Source organism: Ambystoma mexicanum, chromosome 5p (genome assembly GCF_040938575.1).
Source record: "Ambystoma mexicanum isolate Mex_15411 chromosome 5p, UKY_AmexF1_1, whole genome shotgun sequence".
Lineage (NCBI taxonomy): Eukaryota > Metazoa > Chordata > Amphibia > Caudata > Ambystomatidae > Ambystoma > Ambystoma mexicanum.
This window is the reverse complement of record NC_090930.1, coordinates 1,345,527,108-1,345,541,475: the sequence shown is the minus strand read 5'-3', so window position 1 is coordinate 1,345,541,475 and position 14,368 is coordinate 1,345,527,108. Positions and strand designations below refer to the sequence as shown.

General features: G+C 52.9%; 1 long non-coding RNA gene across 1 annotated transcript in view; it reads left to right on the top strand.

The window, feature by feature from the left end:
* The first annotated feature begins 13 nt into the window (after positions 1-13).
* LOC138481554 (uncharacterized) overlaps positions 14-14,368 on the top strand; it is a 40,141-nt gene continuing 25,786 nt past the window's right edge. The window contains exon 1 of the long non-coding RNA XR_011274274.1: positions 14-114. This is a non-coding gene — a long non-coding RNA (uncharacterized lncRNA). The remainder of the gene's footprint in view (positions 115-14,368) is intronic.

The following is a 14,368-nucleotide window of genomic DNA, read 5'->3' as shown; positions in this document are numbered from 1 at the left end:
CCATACTTACAGCTCGTAAATTACTTAAACCAAGGTATTGACAGGGGCCCCGGCTACGCAGTATAAAGCCATGGTGTCTCCTAATCTAAGAATCTGTCAGCTGTATGAGTGATGGTGAGACTATTTTTATTTCCACATTGTATTTATAATCCTCAGTTTCGCGCTTTGCTATACCATAAAGGGGGAGGGGCGGTGTCACGAAAGACTAGAGCTGAGGAGCAGGGTTCACAGGACTCATTCCAAAATTCACAAAGAAAATCGGAATAGTACAGAGGTGGTGTTGTACGTCCCTTGTTCACCCTGCCTCTGAACAAAACCTGGAGATCCCTGTCTCAGGTGGGATAGGAAGATTCTATCTCAGTAGATTTGGTCGAATGCAAAACCATAGCATTTTCTTGGCCGCAAATATATGTAGGTGGTGGGTAAGAGTAATACTTGAGGGGGGATGTGTTACAATTGTCCATCCTTCTCCCTCCTGCAATCGCTTCACTGCACACTCAGCAACACTCCGAAATAATAACACGGGAGACCAGAGGTAGAATGGTATTTGCATATAATGAAAGCACATATCCAAACCGCCTGGGTGGACTGCTCTCCTCCCCTAGGCTGGCAACATCCTTACATACAGTTTAGGTGGCTATCCCAGTCCTCACCAACATTACTAATGTCAAGGGGGATGCCTGTGGCCTGCATCCGGGCCCATGAATGGAGTGTAGCAGTCAGAACCCAAGCGATAAAAGTGTTCAAGTCCTTATAATGGACTGTTTCCTGAGCACAGGGAAATGTGGCTGTGGGTTCTGGTTACAGCTTGTTAAGCACTGTTCGTGCTGTGTACATTCTCTCATAAATGGTTTTCCATCCCTGGAGGCATGACGGTCACGCATTCCACAGCCACAGTGACCTTGCCGGTGCCAGATCCCATCTCCTCCTGCGCAGGGGCCTCCGAGAAAATAGAAAAAACACATAATTAGATCACGTAACAGGATGGAGGTCTCCCCCTGCATATATTGACAACCAAATGGATTAAAAGAAAAAAAAAAATCAATGGTTTTGCATTCAACAAAATCTCTGCGATCAAATCACATAGAACTTCTCATGTTATAGGGTTTGCTGGGTCCTAGGCGGCAAAAGATGTGTGGTGGCTTTGCAGGTCGCCGTGACCATTGTTCCTTGTTGAGCCGCCACCCTCCAGGGTATCGAGTCATGGAGCAGGCACAGCTTGTGCGTGAGGTTTCTGGCCCTGGCCAGTACTTGATCACTGACTTCCAGTAGTTGCTCAGTCAGGCCGCGGCGAGCCGACTCTCTGGCATTCGACTGCTCCTGCCTGCTTGTCACAAGTGCAGGCTCTACCACTTCAGATAGCCGATCCTCATGCTCCAGGTTTTTTTATTTGACTTTGCATCCGAACAGTGTTTCTGCCGGGGACACCGCTGTGGCTGAGTGCAGCTTTGTGCGGTATGCCATGAGGAACTCCGTGACTGCGGGCTCCAGGACCTGACCCCTCACCAGGGCAATGCGCAAGGCTTTGTTGAGGGTCTGCATAAACGGCTCCACATCGTCATTGGCTTAGGGCCAGCACAGTGTAATCCAGTGGTGCTCTACGCCGTACGATGCCAGGAAGGTGGCTAGATCCTCGTTCTGGAAGGGGCACCCGTTGTCCGACCTCACAGAATCCGGGAACACGAAGGTGGCAAATGTCTCTTTCACACACCGGGATGACGGTCCTGGCCACCGTAGAGCTCACAAAGTGTACCACTGGGTACTTTAAGAAATCGTCCAGCAGCACCAGGAAGTGCTGGAACTGGAGTACAGTTCCGAAGTCCATGCTGAGGGTTTTCCACGGGCATCTGCACGCACCGGGTGACGCGATGGGGGTTCCTTTGGTAAGTGGCATTGCCGCTTGGCACCAGGCGTATATAGTGACTGCATTGTCCACTTTTCTTTCCATCTCTTGGAACCACACCTTCTTGTGGAGCCTCGCCACTGTCTTAGTTACTCCCTGGTGGCCCATGTGTGCAAGTTCAATTACCGGCATTTGGAGGGGCACAGGGATTACCAGTTGTGTCCCTTGGAGCAGTATGAGGTCTGGTCTAATCGTGAGCTTGCTTCTCACATTCCATGGGCCTCGGAGAAAGGCCTGTGGCTCAGGTGTTGGGGTTTGGGTGATGCTCAAGAAGTCCTTCCATCGCCCTGACTGCAGCTGCTCAGTCAGCTCCTGCATGCCTGAGTCCTGGTGGGTTGCCTCTGCAATTTCAGTGATGGACATGGATTTGGGGATCGATGCCTGCATGACCATTGCGACTGTGGCCTCGTAATCGTCCACAGGTGTCTCCTCCCCTCCTGCCGGGCCTCTCGGGTGTCAGGATAAGTAGTCCGCCGGGTTGTCGGCACATGCTCTGAAGGTCAGCGTCACATTGTATTCCTGCAGTTGAAGGAGCCAGAGCTCGAGCCTGATCGGGTGCTAGGGTGCGGTCCTGCCAGAGTGGGGACCAAGGGCTTGTGGTCTGTGATCACGGTGACGGGGTGCCCGTAAATGTAGATTTCGAAGTTCCTGCACCCCCACAGCATGGCCAGCACCTCATGCTCAATCTGCGAGTACCTGCGCTGTGTGACAGTGAGCGCCTTGCTCATGAAGGCACTTGGATGCCCTACCCCAGATTCGGAAACTTGCAGGAGCACTGCCCCCAGTCCCACCGGGCTCGTATCCACCATCACCTCCAACTCCTTCGTCTGGTCAAAGTACGCCATGGTAGCGTCGGCCGTAAGGGCAACTTTAATGGCTTCGAAAACCCCTTGTTACTCCTTGCCCTAGCTCCAGCCCTGCTCCTTCTTCGTCAGGATGCGTAGGGGTTTGTTGAGGGTGGCGAGGGACCTTGGAGGGCGATGTTGGGACCTCTGCTGCCTTGATGTCCTCTACTTTCTTGGGGTCCGGGCACAGTCCCACATCATGAAAGACAAAGCTGATGAATTCAACCCTTGGCTCCATGAACTTGCACTTCCAGCGGTTCAGGGTCCGTCCCAGCTGGGATAACCTCTCCAGTACCGCCCTGAGTGACCATGTGCTCCTTTGGCAACGCTGAGTATACCAGCACATCGTTGCTCACATTGAGGACCCCTGGGAGGCCTGCCAACACACCCCTGATGGTGTGATGGAAGACCTCGGCCGCCGATGACACCCTGAAGCTCAGCCGCCTGTACCAAAACAGGCCAATATGGGAGGAGAATGTCGTGATGGCCCTGGAGTCCATGTGCAGGGGGACTTGGTTGTACCCAGCTTTGAGGTCCAGCGTTGAGAAGAGCTGTGCTCCCCGTAAGTCAGCGAGGATGTCGTCCAGTTTGGGAATGTGGGTGCCTCTCCCGCCTGATCACCCGGTTGGGCAGCCTCATATCCACACAGATGCACACCTTTTATGGACACTTTGGCTTGGCCGCCACGATGATCAGCGACACCCAAGGCGTGGGCACTTACACTCTCTTGATGATGCCAGCCTTTTCCATCTTAACAATCTCAGCCTCTACCTTCTGCCGCATGTAGAGTGGCAGGCGTCGGTGGCGCAGGTCCACTGGTTGGATGGTTGGGTCAACGTGCAGCCGCACCTCTTGCCCTTTAAGGCAGCCCACACCCTCAAACAGGCCTGGGAACTGCGCCAGCAGGAAGCCATGTCTTGTCGATATACCTGGAAGCCGAAGTGCACCAGTTGCACGTCTTCCACGGTTGCGTAGCGTCTCTTTTGTGTCACATAGAACTTGGCTTGTATCGTGACATCCTCGTGCTGCACCACTGTGACAAAGAATCTGTCCAACGGTAGGGGTGAGGACCCCCGTATGTGAAGATGGGAATGGTCGGGTGCTGCAGCGGTGGTGGTGCGGGTGAGAGCTTCCTCAATTCGGCTGCCAGCATCACGTTATCCAATGCTCCAGTGTCCACAAGGATCTATAGCTTTGTGTTCGTGATGATGATCGAGCAGCGTGCCTTCCTTTGCTGTTGCCTTGAGTCCAGGCATATCGCTGAGATAGAGAATGCATGCGCTATGTCACCTGCTCCTTCCATCCTCGACAGGGAGGTACAACCTGGCCTCCCATCATTCTCCACTGCGACTACCTGCTGATACCAAGACCTGGGCAGTGTCGGGGTGGTCGGGATGCCTGGGCAGACTGCCACGGTGCCCTGCACATTGGGGCATAATGGTTGACCTTGCCGCACCACCCACACGTGGCACCCGCTGTTAGGCATGGTTGGTCGTGATGTGCCTACCCCCCGCTGGCATTGCACGCATCTGGCGTTCCTCCAGAGGCTTTTGCGCCACCTGCACGCTTTGCCTTCTGGGCCTTCTGCACGACTGCGATGAACCTTTCATCGACACTGTCTGCACCAGCTCTGGGCGTCCTCCCTTCGACGCCTCTTCCATCTGTGAGGCCATAGACGTGGCGAACTCCTGACTCCTTCCTAGCTCCAAGATTCTGTGTAGGGGTATGTCGGGTTCCTTTAGGATCTGGGGCTGCAGAGCCGCCGATGCGCAGTGCTGGATGATCTGCGCCCTGATCTTCTTGGTATCGTCCACCAGCCGACAGGTCATAGCTAGCTTCCATAGTCAAGCATGGTACGTGTCTAGCAACTTAGCTGGGTCCTGGTGGGCCTGCCGCAGGTGGAATCTCTCATAGTCCCTGTTGACCAGCGGTCGGAAGCACTCCTGTAGCGTTTCTTTTGCTGCCCTATATGAGTCATCTCGGGGTCACAATGTTTTGAAGATTTGGTGTCAGAGTCACACAAAAAGGGTGAGGGTTTGACACCCTCTCCTGAACCACGGAAGCCGAATAGATCGACCCCTCCCACCGTGGTTGGCACGGGATCCTGATGTTAGAATAACAGGTTACCATGTGGCAGCCAATGGGGGGAAGAGGGATTAGGGTGAGGTTGTGGATAGAGAAAGGTAGTAGGAACACCGGAAAGAGGGTAATGGATACGTAACTTGGATAGGTAAGGGGATTTCCACATAGCAGTTGACAACCAAAATGACAACCTTAACACAATCCTGCCTGCCAACCTGTTTGTTCTCTTGCTTGACTTACTAGTAACCTCCTATTGTAACCTTCATCCTACCTATCATCGTGTGAGAGTTCCACCATGTAACATGTGACATAACGGAATTCACCAAAAGGACATGACGCATGAAGCATACAGAACATGAAGCCTGCCACCAGCACCTAATATCACATGACAGCACTTAGTACTTTGCACCCCTGCTGACTTGCACATGAAACACATATTATCACAAGAGCAAGCATTATGCAACACACACAGGGATTATCCCCCTCATGGTAGAGACAAACACATGGCCCAATGGGCATGCAAAAGCAAACTCGACTAGCATGACATTGAAAGGACAACCCTTGGATTCATGTAACACTGCCTAACGAAACATGGAACTGGACGTAATTCAAGGGTGGTTATGTCCGTGGGCTTTCACTCTAAGCGAGTGTGCGCTTATGGTCCCCTTGAGCAAATATACACGTTATGCGTTCCAAATCCGACTGCTGTAACCCCTTTGCCTGTCGGGTTAACACTGCAGAAAATGCCCACGTTTATCCCCAAAGCACTTAACTGAAGGCCTGGGCCTCCCGAGGGACGATCCGGACCGGACGGCGCAGAGCGTAGCATCCACCGGACCGGTTCCATGCTGACTGCTGCGGCCCTTGAAGAAGGTGCTGAAACATTCCTCTGGCGTCCCACTGCTGCTCATAACTCCTCACGCCAATCGCTGTGACTGCCCGTGCTGCATCGCCTTTAATAAGCCACACCTGAGCACAGACGGCCGGCGGTTTAAATAGTCCTCTTAATTGTGAATCTCGGCTTATGATGCGCGCGAAGCGCAATGACTACAAGCTAGCCCTGGGGCTGCTGGCAACTGTAGTTTCCTTTCCCCAGACTGTGTTAACAGTGCAACGTACACCTTTTTGTCCTCCAGCCCCAATTCCTGACAGTACCTTCTCTCCCAGGGCTCTTCCCAGGCCCAGGCCTCCCCCAGATGTCTCAAATTAAATTGGTGCACCAGTGTGGCCACATGGACCGCACTCGTAGGCTCCCATTAGCAATCTTCAGGGCCATTGCCACACCATTGAATCAAATACCACAATACTGTCTTCTCCTAGAGTTCAGAATCCGCTTCACCTCATATTCTCATGCCCATCCTTCAAAACCACTGGGGGCCTCTGCGTACAGATTCTTGGAGCTGCGGGTTTAAGCAGAGACACATGGAATACCAGATGTATCTTGAAATTGACAGGTAAATGTAATTTAACAGCCACTGAAGAAACACACTGTACAATTTCATAGGGACCAATGAAGCGTGGTGCAAATTACATGGTCCTAGCGTAAAATTATGTGTGGATAACCATACCCGGTCCCCCACCTTGTATCTTGGGGCTTCCTAGCATTTCTTGTCTGCTTGTTTTTTGTAGGCCACTTTGGCCTGTTCCAAATGGGATCATGCCTTGACTTGGTCCAATAAAACAGAAATTAACGGCAATGGGTACCTATTTTTCACTGTCACCTTATTCAATGCCCAGTCGTCTATGCAAGTCCTGAGCGTTCCTTCCTTCTTAGGCACGAAAAATAAGGGCAAGGATACCTGGGAAGTGGAATGCCTAATAAATCCTTTTTCCAACATCTCATCCAAATACTCTTTCAAGTGCTGATTATCTGCATCAGTCAAAGCGTATATTCTACTACATGGCAACTTTGCCTCAGGTTCCAAATCAATTACACAATCATATGGCCGGTGAGGGGGTAACCTCTCAGCCACACCTTTATCAAAAACCCCCATAAACTCAGAGTACAGGGGGGGGGGGAATCTCCAACCCTACTGCCCCCAACACCTGTGGTGAGTGTTTTCTGTCAGCACAGAACATGGCAGGACCCGTTTCTCCCTCCATATGCTCACCACACTCCTGTGTGTAAATAAATACCTCCCGAGTGACCCAATCAATCCGGGGGTTGTGCAGAACCAGCCATGGCATTCCTAGAATGAGACCAAACTGTGGGGCCGCTATTAAATCAAACACTATTTCTTCCACGTGCCCTGACCCACACTTCATCTGTAGAGATTGTGTTTGTTGTCTAATCAGGCCCGAAATGAGTGGCGACCCATCCGCTGATTACACTCCCTCCACCTGTGGCTAGTCCCATAAGGGCAACCCCAATTGTTTGGCCAGAGTGATGCCAATACAATTCCCTGTAGTCCCAGAGTCTATCATTGCTGCCACCACCCGCAGATACTGCAAAGATCAATGTCCCCAAAATATACAACAGTGAATTCTTGTTTCCAACTGTATTGGCTACCCAGCCTGGGAACTGTCCTTCAGATGGGCCTGACACCTGAGTTCCTCCTAATGCCGGCCCAATCCTTTTCATGGTTCTTCCATGTTTTGAACACCTCCTGGTCCCTTCTTTGGGGTATTAGGGCATGTTCAAATATAATGTCCTTCTTGTCCACAATACAAGCACAGATTATTGCTCATGCTTTGCACCCCGCTGACTTGCACATGAAACACATGTTATCACAAGAGCAAGCGTTATGTAACACACACAGGGATTATCCCCTTCATGATAGAGACAAACACATGGCCCATTGGGCACGCAAAAGCAAACTTCACTAGCATGACATTGAAAGGACAACCCTTGGATTCATGTAATGCTGCCTAACGAAACATGGAACTGGACATAATTCAAGGGTGGTTATGTTTGTGGTCTTTCACTCTAAGCGAGTATGCGCGTTAATGTCCCCTTGAGCAAATATACACTTTATGCATTCCAATTCCGACTGCTGTAACCCCTTTGCCTGTCGGGTTTATCAGTGCGGGTTGACGCTATGCAGAAAATGCCCACGTTTATCCCCAAAGTGCTTAACTGAGGGCCCGGACCAGACACTGCAGAGCGTAGAATCCACCGGACCGGTTCCGTGCTCACCGCCGCTGCCCGGGATGAAGGTGCTGACACATTTCTCCGGCGTCCCACTGCTGCTCAAAACTCCACATGCCAACTAATGTGACCGCCCGTGCTGCATCACCTTTAATAAGCCACACCGGAGCACGGCCGGCCGGCGCTTTAAATAGTCCTCTTAATCGTGAACCTCAACTAGCCCAGGGGCTGCTGGGAACTGTAGTTTCCTTTACCCAGACTGTTTTTTTTTTTTTTTATCAAAAACTTTATTGGTTTTGAAAACATGCATGTAACATTACAAGTATCCCAACATTACAAAGAAGGGGATGGGAGGAGGGGGGCGGGGGAGGGGGTAAACAGCTCCAGGGAAGAGGGGAAAGGGAAGGGAAAACAAAGAAAGCAAAGAAAGGGGCTTTAGCTCTCGCTGTCATGAGGTCTGCAGTGAGGAAGCTCGTGAGGCAGTTCGTGCGTTCCAGGCCACCAACCCGGCGTCGCCCACCCGTATGGCACGTTTCACTCGATACATCTCGTCTGGGACTCAGCTATCCTCTTCCCATCTCTGCCATATCTTCTCTGCTTTCTGCGGGCACCCCCTTGCGGCGTACACCCTGCGTTCCGTTATCACGCAAATGTCTACATCTGTAACCCACTGGTCATAGCAGGGTGTTCTCTCGGATCCCCATAACTGCGCAATGTTCCTTCTGAGGACTGCTGTTGCGGTCGACCATAGCAATTTCTCGTAGCGTGTCAGATCGCTTTCGTCGGAGATTCCTAATAGGAGCTGTTTTGGACCCCTTTGCACTGGTTTGCCCATGACTCTGGAAAGCTTGTCGCAGCATTTCCTCCAAAATTGCTGTATTTTGTCACATTCCCATATAATGTGGAAGAAAGTACCCTCTTCCCGTTTACAACGCAAGCAACGCGCGTCCGAGGTTCTGCCCCAACGGAAAAGTGCCACTCTGGCATAGTAGATGCGGTGTAGGATTTTCAGTTGCACTAGCCGAAGTCTCGATGAGATGGCCACTTCCCGGGGATACATCAATGCTTCTGCCCAGTCCTCAGGCTGGAACGAGCCCACGTCGCGCTCCCATCTGGCTTTCAGACTGAGCAGTTCAGGTGTAGCAAAGGATGTGATTACATTGTACATGGTTGAGGTGACTTTGCGCTGTATTCGGTCCTGGACAATATTGCGTTCTATCGGGGTGCACTCCGGAATATCGCTGATTGCTTGACGGTGGACATGCAGTGCGTGTTTCAGTTGGGTGTAGTGGTATTCCTCAGAGGGTGGGAGGGTGAATTCAGAGCATAATGTTTCAAAGGTGACCAGTCTCTCCTCCCTCATAACGTCTCCAATTCTGGCAATACCTCTACTGGCCCATGCGGGCCATTTGGGGAGCTTCAACATTTCGGGGAGGAGTCTGTTGTGCCACAGAGGTTGGGCTAGAGTCAGCTTCGCGTCCCAGCCTATGTGGCGATGCGCTTCGGTCCAGATGCATGTGATGCTAGTATCCATATCTAGAGCTGGTCTGCGGCACCGGCTGCGATACAGGAGTTCCAAGGGGGCAGCTCCACTTTGCGAGTTGATCCTTTTGATGTGTGGCAAATTCCTGTCCCCATGGAGCATGTCGTTCACCACCGCCATCTGGCTGGCCCAGTAATAAGTTTGCACTCTGGGCAGTCCAATCCCGCCTTCCCAGATGGATCTTTGCAGGGTAGAGAGGGCAATCCGCGGGTGACCCCCGCTCCACAACAGCTTTCTAAGGATACGGTCTATCTTCAGGAATTCCTGATGTGGGATGTGTAGTGGAGCGTTTTGCAGAATGTACAGAAACTTTGGGAGTGCAATCATCTTGAATAGGGCTGCTCTGCCCATCAGTGTTAGTGGCAGGGCAGACCAGTGGCGAGTGTCCTCCGCAAACCTTGTGACAACCGGGTGTAGGTTCAGCAATGTATAGTCCATCAGGTTCTTCGTGATGATGACCCCCAGGTATTTAAACTGCTCTGTCACGACTTGGTAGGGGCAGTCCGCGGGGCTAGCAGCTGCTACGTTGCCTATGGGAAATAGGGTGGATTTTGACCAGTTTACTCGTAATCCACTGAAGTCTCCGTACTCCTTCAACATCTGTGTGACGCGGTGGCAGGAGTTGCACGGGTCTTTCAGATATATAAGCAGATCATCCGCGTAGAGAGACACTCTGTCCTCCCATGTCTCCGACCAGCGGAACCCTTCCCAGAGCCGTGTATCACGTAGGAGGATAGCCAGGGGTTCTATGGCTATTGCGAAGATCATTGCGGACAGGGGGCAACCCTGTCTGGTGCCTCTGCCCAGGCCAAACGGCTCTGATTGCCAACCGTTAACCTTAGTCCTGGCCATCGGCCCGCTGTACAGCAAAAGCACCCAGCTCATAAAGTTTTCTCCAAACCCCATGCGTCTCATTATGTCCCAGATGGCCTCCCATCTCACTGAATCGAAGGCCTTCTCAAAGTCGATTGCCAGCAAGGCCAGCGGCCCTTGAATGCTGTCGGATTTTTCCAGTGCCGCATGTAGTCTGTGAAGGTTCATACGCGTCGATCTCTGGGGCATGAACCCGCATTGGTCTGGATGGATCAGCGCGGGTATCACCTGCTGCAAACGGTCTGCCAGCAGCTTAGCTAGAATTTTCGTTTCGCTGTTTATGAGCGAGATGGGCCGGTACGAATTGCAATTGTCAGGGGGCTTGTCCGGTTTGGGCAATACGATTATCGTGGCTTCTCTCAGGTCTGGGGATAGAATGCCCCGTTCTTTTGCATGCTGGTACATTCTCAGTAGTTGTGGGGCAATTACATTGGTCCCCACCTTCCGCCACAGTTCGATCGGGAAGCCATTTGGGCCTGGGGATTTGCCAGATTGGAGGGCAGACATCGCCCCTGCCACTTCCTCTTCCGTTATATCCCTGTCCAATAGTTCTTGTTGGGTCTCGTCCAGAGTGGGGAGGTTGATTTCATCTATTATTGACGTGTTCATGCGGGTTGCGGGCTCTTTATAGAGATCAGCGTAGTAGTCTGCGAAACCTTGTGAAATGTCCTGATCCGCTACTAGTGGCCCTGCGCTCCCCCCCTGTAGCTGATGCACATGTCTGCTTCCCTGCTCCTTACGCTCCAGCCACGCTAGCAATTTGCCAGCTTTATCGCCTGTTTCATAAACACGCGCCCTCATTGCCATGTGTGCTTGTTTGGCGTTATCAAGTGCTGTGTTCTGGAGCAGCTTCTGTGCTCGGATTAAGGCCCGGTTCGTCTCAGGCGTGTCCTGGGCAATATGGGCTTCCTCTGCCAGTTTAACTTGTTGTTCTGCCTCATGTATTTTAAGGAGGTGTTGCTTCTTATGTGCGGATGTCCATGAGATGAGTTCCCCCCTTAGAACTGCCTTATATGCCTCCCACAGTGACCCAGGGTCCGCTGCAGACTCCGTGTTTAGCTCAAAATACGTTTCGGTCGCCTCTTGGAGTTTTTCTATCAGGTCTGGGTTACCCAAGTAATAATTATTCAGGCGCCAACTTGGCGGGGGGGTCGGTCTAGAGATCGTGATTTTCAGCACCACTGGGGAGTGGTCAGAGATACCCCTAGGTAATAGGTATGCTTCTTGTGCTCTATATAGGTCAGTTGAAGGGATGAGGAAGTAATCCAGTCTGGAGAGCGAGGCGTGCGCCCCAGAATGGAAGGAATATTCCCTGGAGTCGGGGTGGAGCTCTCTCCACACGTCACACAAGCCTAGGGCGTTCGTGAACGTGGCAAGTTTGGTGCGTGCCTCGGGGTTTCTATTGCGCAGGTGTGAGCGGTCTAGGGTTGGGTCCATGACTTCATTAAAGTCCCCTCCAATTATCGTGATGTCAGAGTTATCTTCCGTACTTATGGGGGAAATGTCGGTGAGTAATGGCGTTAGCAAAGTTGGTGGTGCGTAGACAACAAGCAGTGTGATGGAGTTTCCCCAGAGTGTGCCTGTCGCGTGTATGTACCTGCCTCCGGTGTCCTGAGACACCGTGTTCAAATGGAAGGGGAGGTTTTTATGTATCAGAATCAGGACACCACGTGAACCCATTGTGAAGCCCGCATGGAGTGCGAGCCTGTAGTTTGTGCGTTTAAAGAAGGAACATTCTGTGCCTGCAAGGTGTGTTTCTACCAGAAAAACTATATCTGGGGCGTGCCTTTTCAAGTATTGCCCTACCAATCGGCGTTTGATTGCATTGCCGAGCCCGTTGACATTCCAGGTCATGAAGTTAAGTGACCTGGCCTTGCCAGTCCTGATGCTACTGGGGGCCATAACTATTTGTGGACGAGAAAGTATGTGCTACTGGCGGCGGCGCCTGGCGCCGGGTTTCTGTGTGTTTCTTTAATGCTGCCTCTATCTTGGATTTTAGTGTATACCCTGCTTGTCTGGCCCCTTTCATAACTAAACATAACAAACCCATAACTACCCACCCTATACTCCTCCCAACTAGAAGCATCTGTAGCCCGAACATGAGAAACCAAGTTGTCAACCGGACAACTCACATGAAACAAACTGACTTAGAGGTACAGGTGTCTACCTGTAACGCAAGTGCGGCTTAACTTTAAGCTCTAAGCGAAACTCCAAGAGAGGACCCACCCAGGGGGCTCTCCATCTTGTGCCGTATGTTGGTGTTCACCTGGTGGGACGTCTCCTGTGGCTCAGTCGGGAGTATGGTTTGATTACGCCTGTATGCTGCGCTAGGGCACTCTTTCACACCGCTACTGGGTTGAGCATTTTCAGTGTGCGTCCTGCTCCGCTAGTCGCTCCGGAGCCTCCTGTTCCCCACGTTCCGGGGCTCTCCTTGGGGAGACTTGTTGTGACCCGGGTCGAACCCTGCCTCTATGCCTTTGTGCCCTCGTGGACCAATCCCCTTCAATATGAGCCTCGGCCCATCTCCAGGCTTCCTGTGGGTCTGTAAAGTGCACCGTCGTCCCCTTGTGGAGAATCTTTAGTTGGGCCGGAAAGAGAAGGCCGTATTTCACCTTTAACTGCGCCAGCTGTCTTTTGAGAGGCTCGAAGGATTGCCTTGCACGTTGCACCTCACGGGTGTAGTCTGGGAAAAAGGCTATTCGCGACCCATTGTGTGTGATCGACCCTTGGGAGCGAGACATTTGCAGGAGCGCATCTCTGTCACGATAGTTCAGCAGTCTGGCGATTATTGTTCGGGGCGGAGCGCCCGGTACCGGTCTGCCCGAGGGCATTCTGTGTGCCCTCTCTACGGAGAAAAACTTCGAGAAAGGGTAGGGTTCGAAGATGTCAGCGAGCCATTGTTCTAGAAACAGTTCCATGCACTGCCCTTCCTCCCCCTCCGGGAGGCCCAGGATGCGAACATTATTGCGGCGAGACCTTCCCTCTCCCTCATCGACTTTGGCCTCTAGGGTCTTCAGGCGGGCCAGTGCCTGGGTCATCTGCCTGTTGATCCCAGTGACGTTATCCTCTACTGCGGAGATACGGTGTTCGGCCTCGCTCGTTCTGGAGGTTAACTTTTGTAGGTCGTGCCGCAGGAAGGAGACATCTGCAGCGATGCTATCCATCTTGATCTCCATGGAGGAGCGTGAGCTAGCGATAGCCGCCATGATGTCCCGCAAGGAGAGAGGTTCATCCTCTGGTTGAGGGGTCGCTCGTGTTGTTGACGCTGCGGGAGCCGGGGCCGTGGCTACCGCAAACTGATCCATACTGCTTTGAGTGGATGTTTTTCTCTGCCTGTCCTTCCCCATCGTGCCGTGCGTCGAAGGTCACGGTGGTGGAAATCCGCGTCTTCCACTAGGCCCAACGGCAGCAGCAAAATTCCGGCGGGGCGGGGCGCCAGCGTTTCTCCCTGGTGGTTCCACCCCAGCTATGCCCTGCGCCGTGACTCGGAGTAGTCCCCGGAGTCCACTGGGACCCCTCTCCTTTGTTGGCTTGTGAGACCCTCTTGCGTTCCCCGCGTCATGCGTTCCCCGGGATCGTTGGGGTGGCTGGGGTGGGATGCTCCCACTTACTTGCTTGCTGCTCTAGGGGGCGCCTCTGATGCAGGCACACTCTTCTTGCCCAGGGTCCTCTCCGCACGGGTCCACGGCAAGAAGCCTCTGGGCGGGGAAAGACAGTTCGTCCGCCCGGCCCGTCACCGGGCACCGTAGGCCGTCCTGGACCAGGGCCGCCAATCGTCCGCAATGACCACTCCCCCAAAGTTCGCGGGTCCGCAGCCACACAAACACCGGCCGCCTACCCAGTCAGAGGCGCCCGATATGCTGTGTGTAGGAGTTCAGCCAGGAAGTGCCTGCTCACCTCTGCTACGGAGGGGGGGGGGGGGAAACCCGGTCAATCTGCACGGGGACCGGCCCACTCCATCCTCGTGCGCCCCGGCCCCGTGGGTCTTCCTCGCCGGCGTGCGCGGACAGCGCCGCTCCTTTCATCCACCTCCG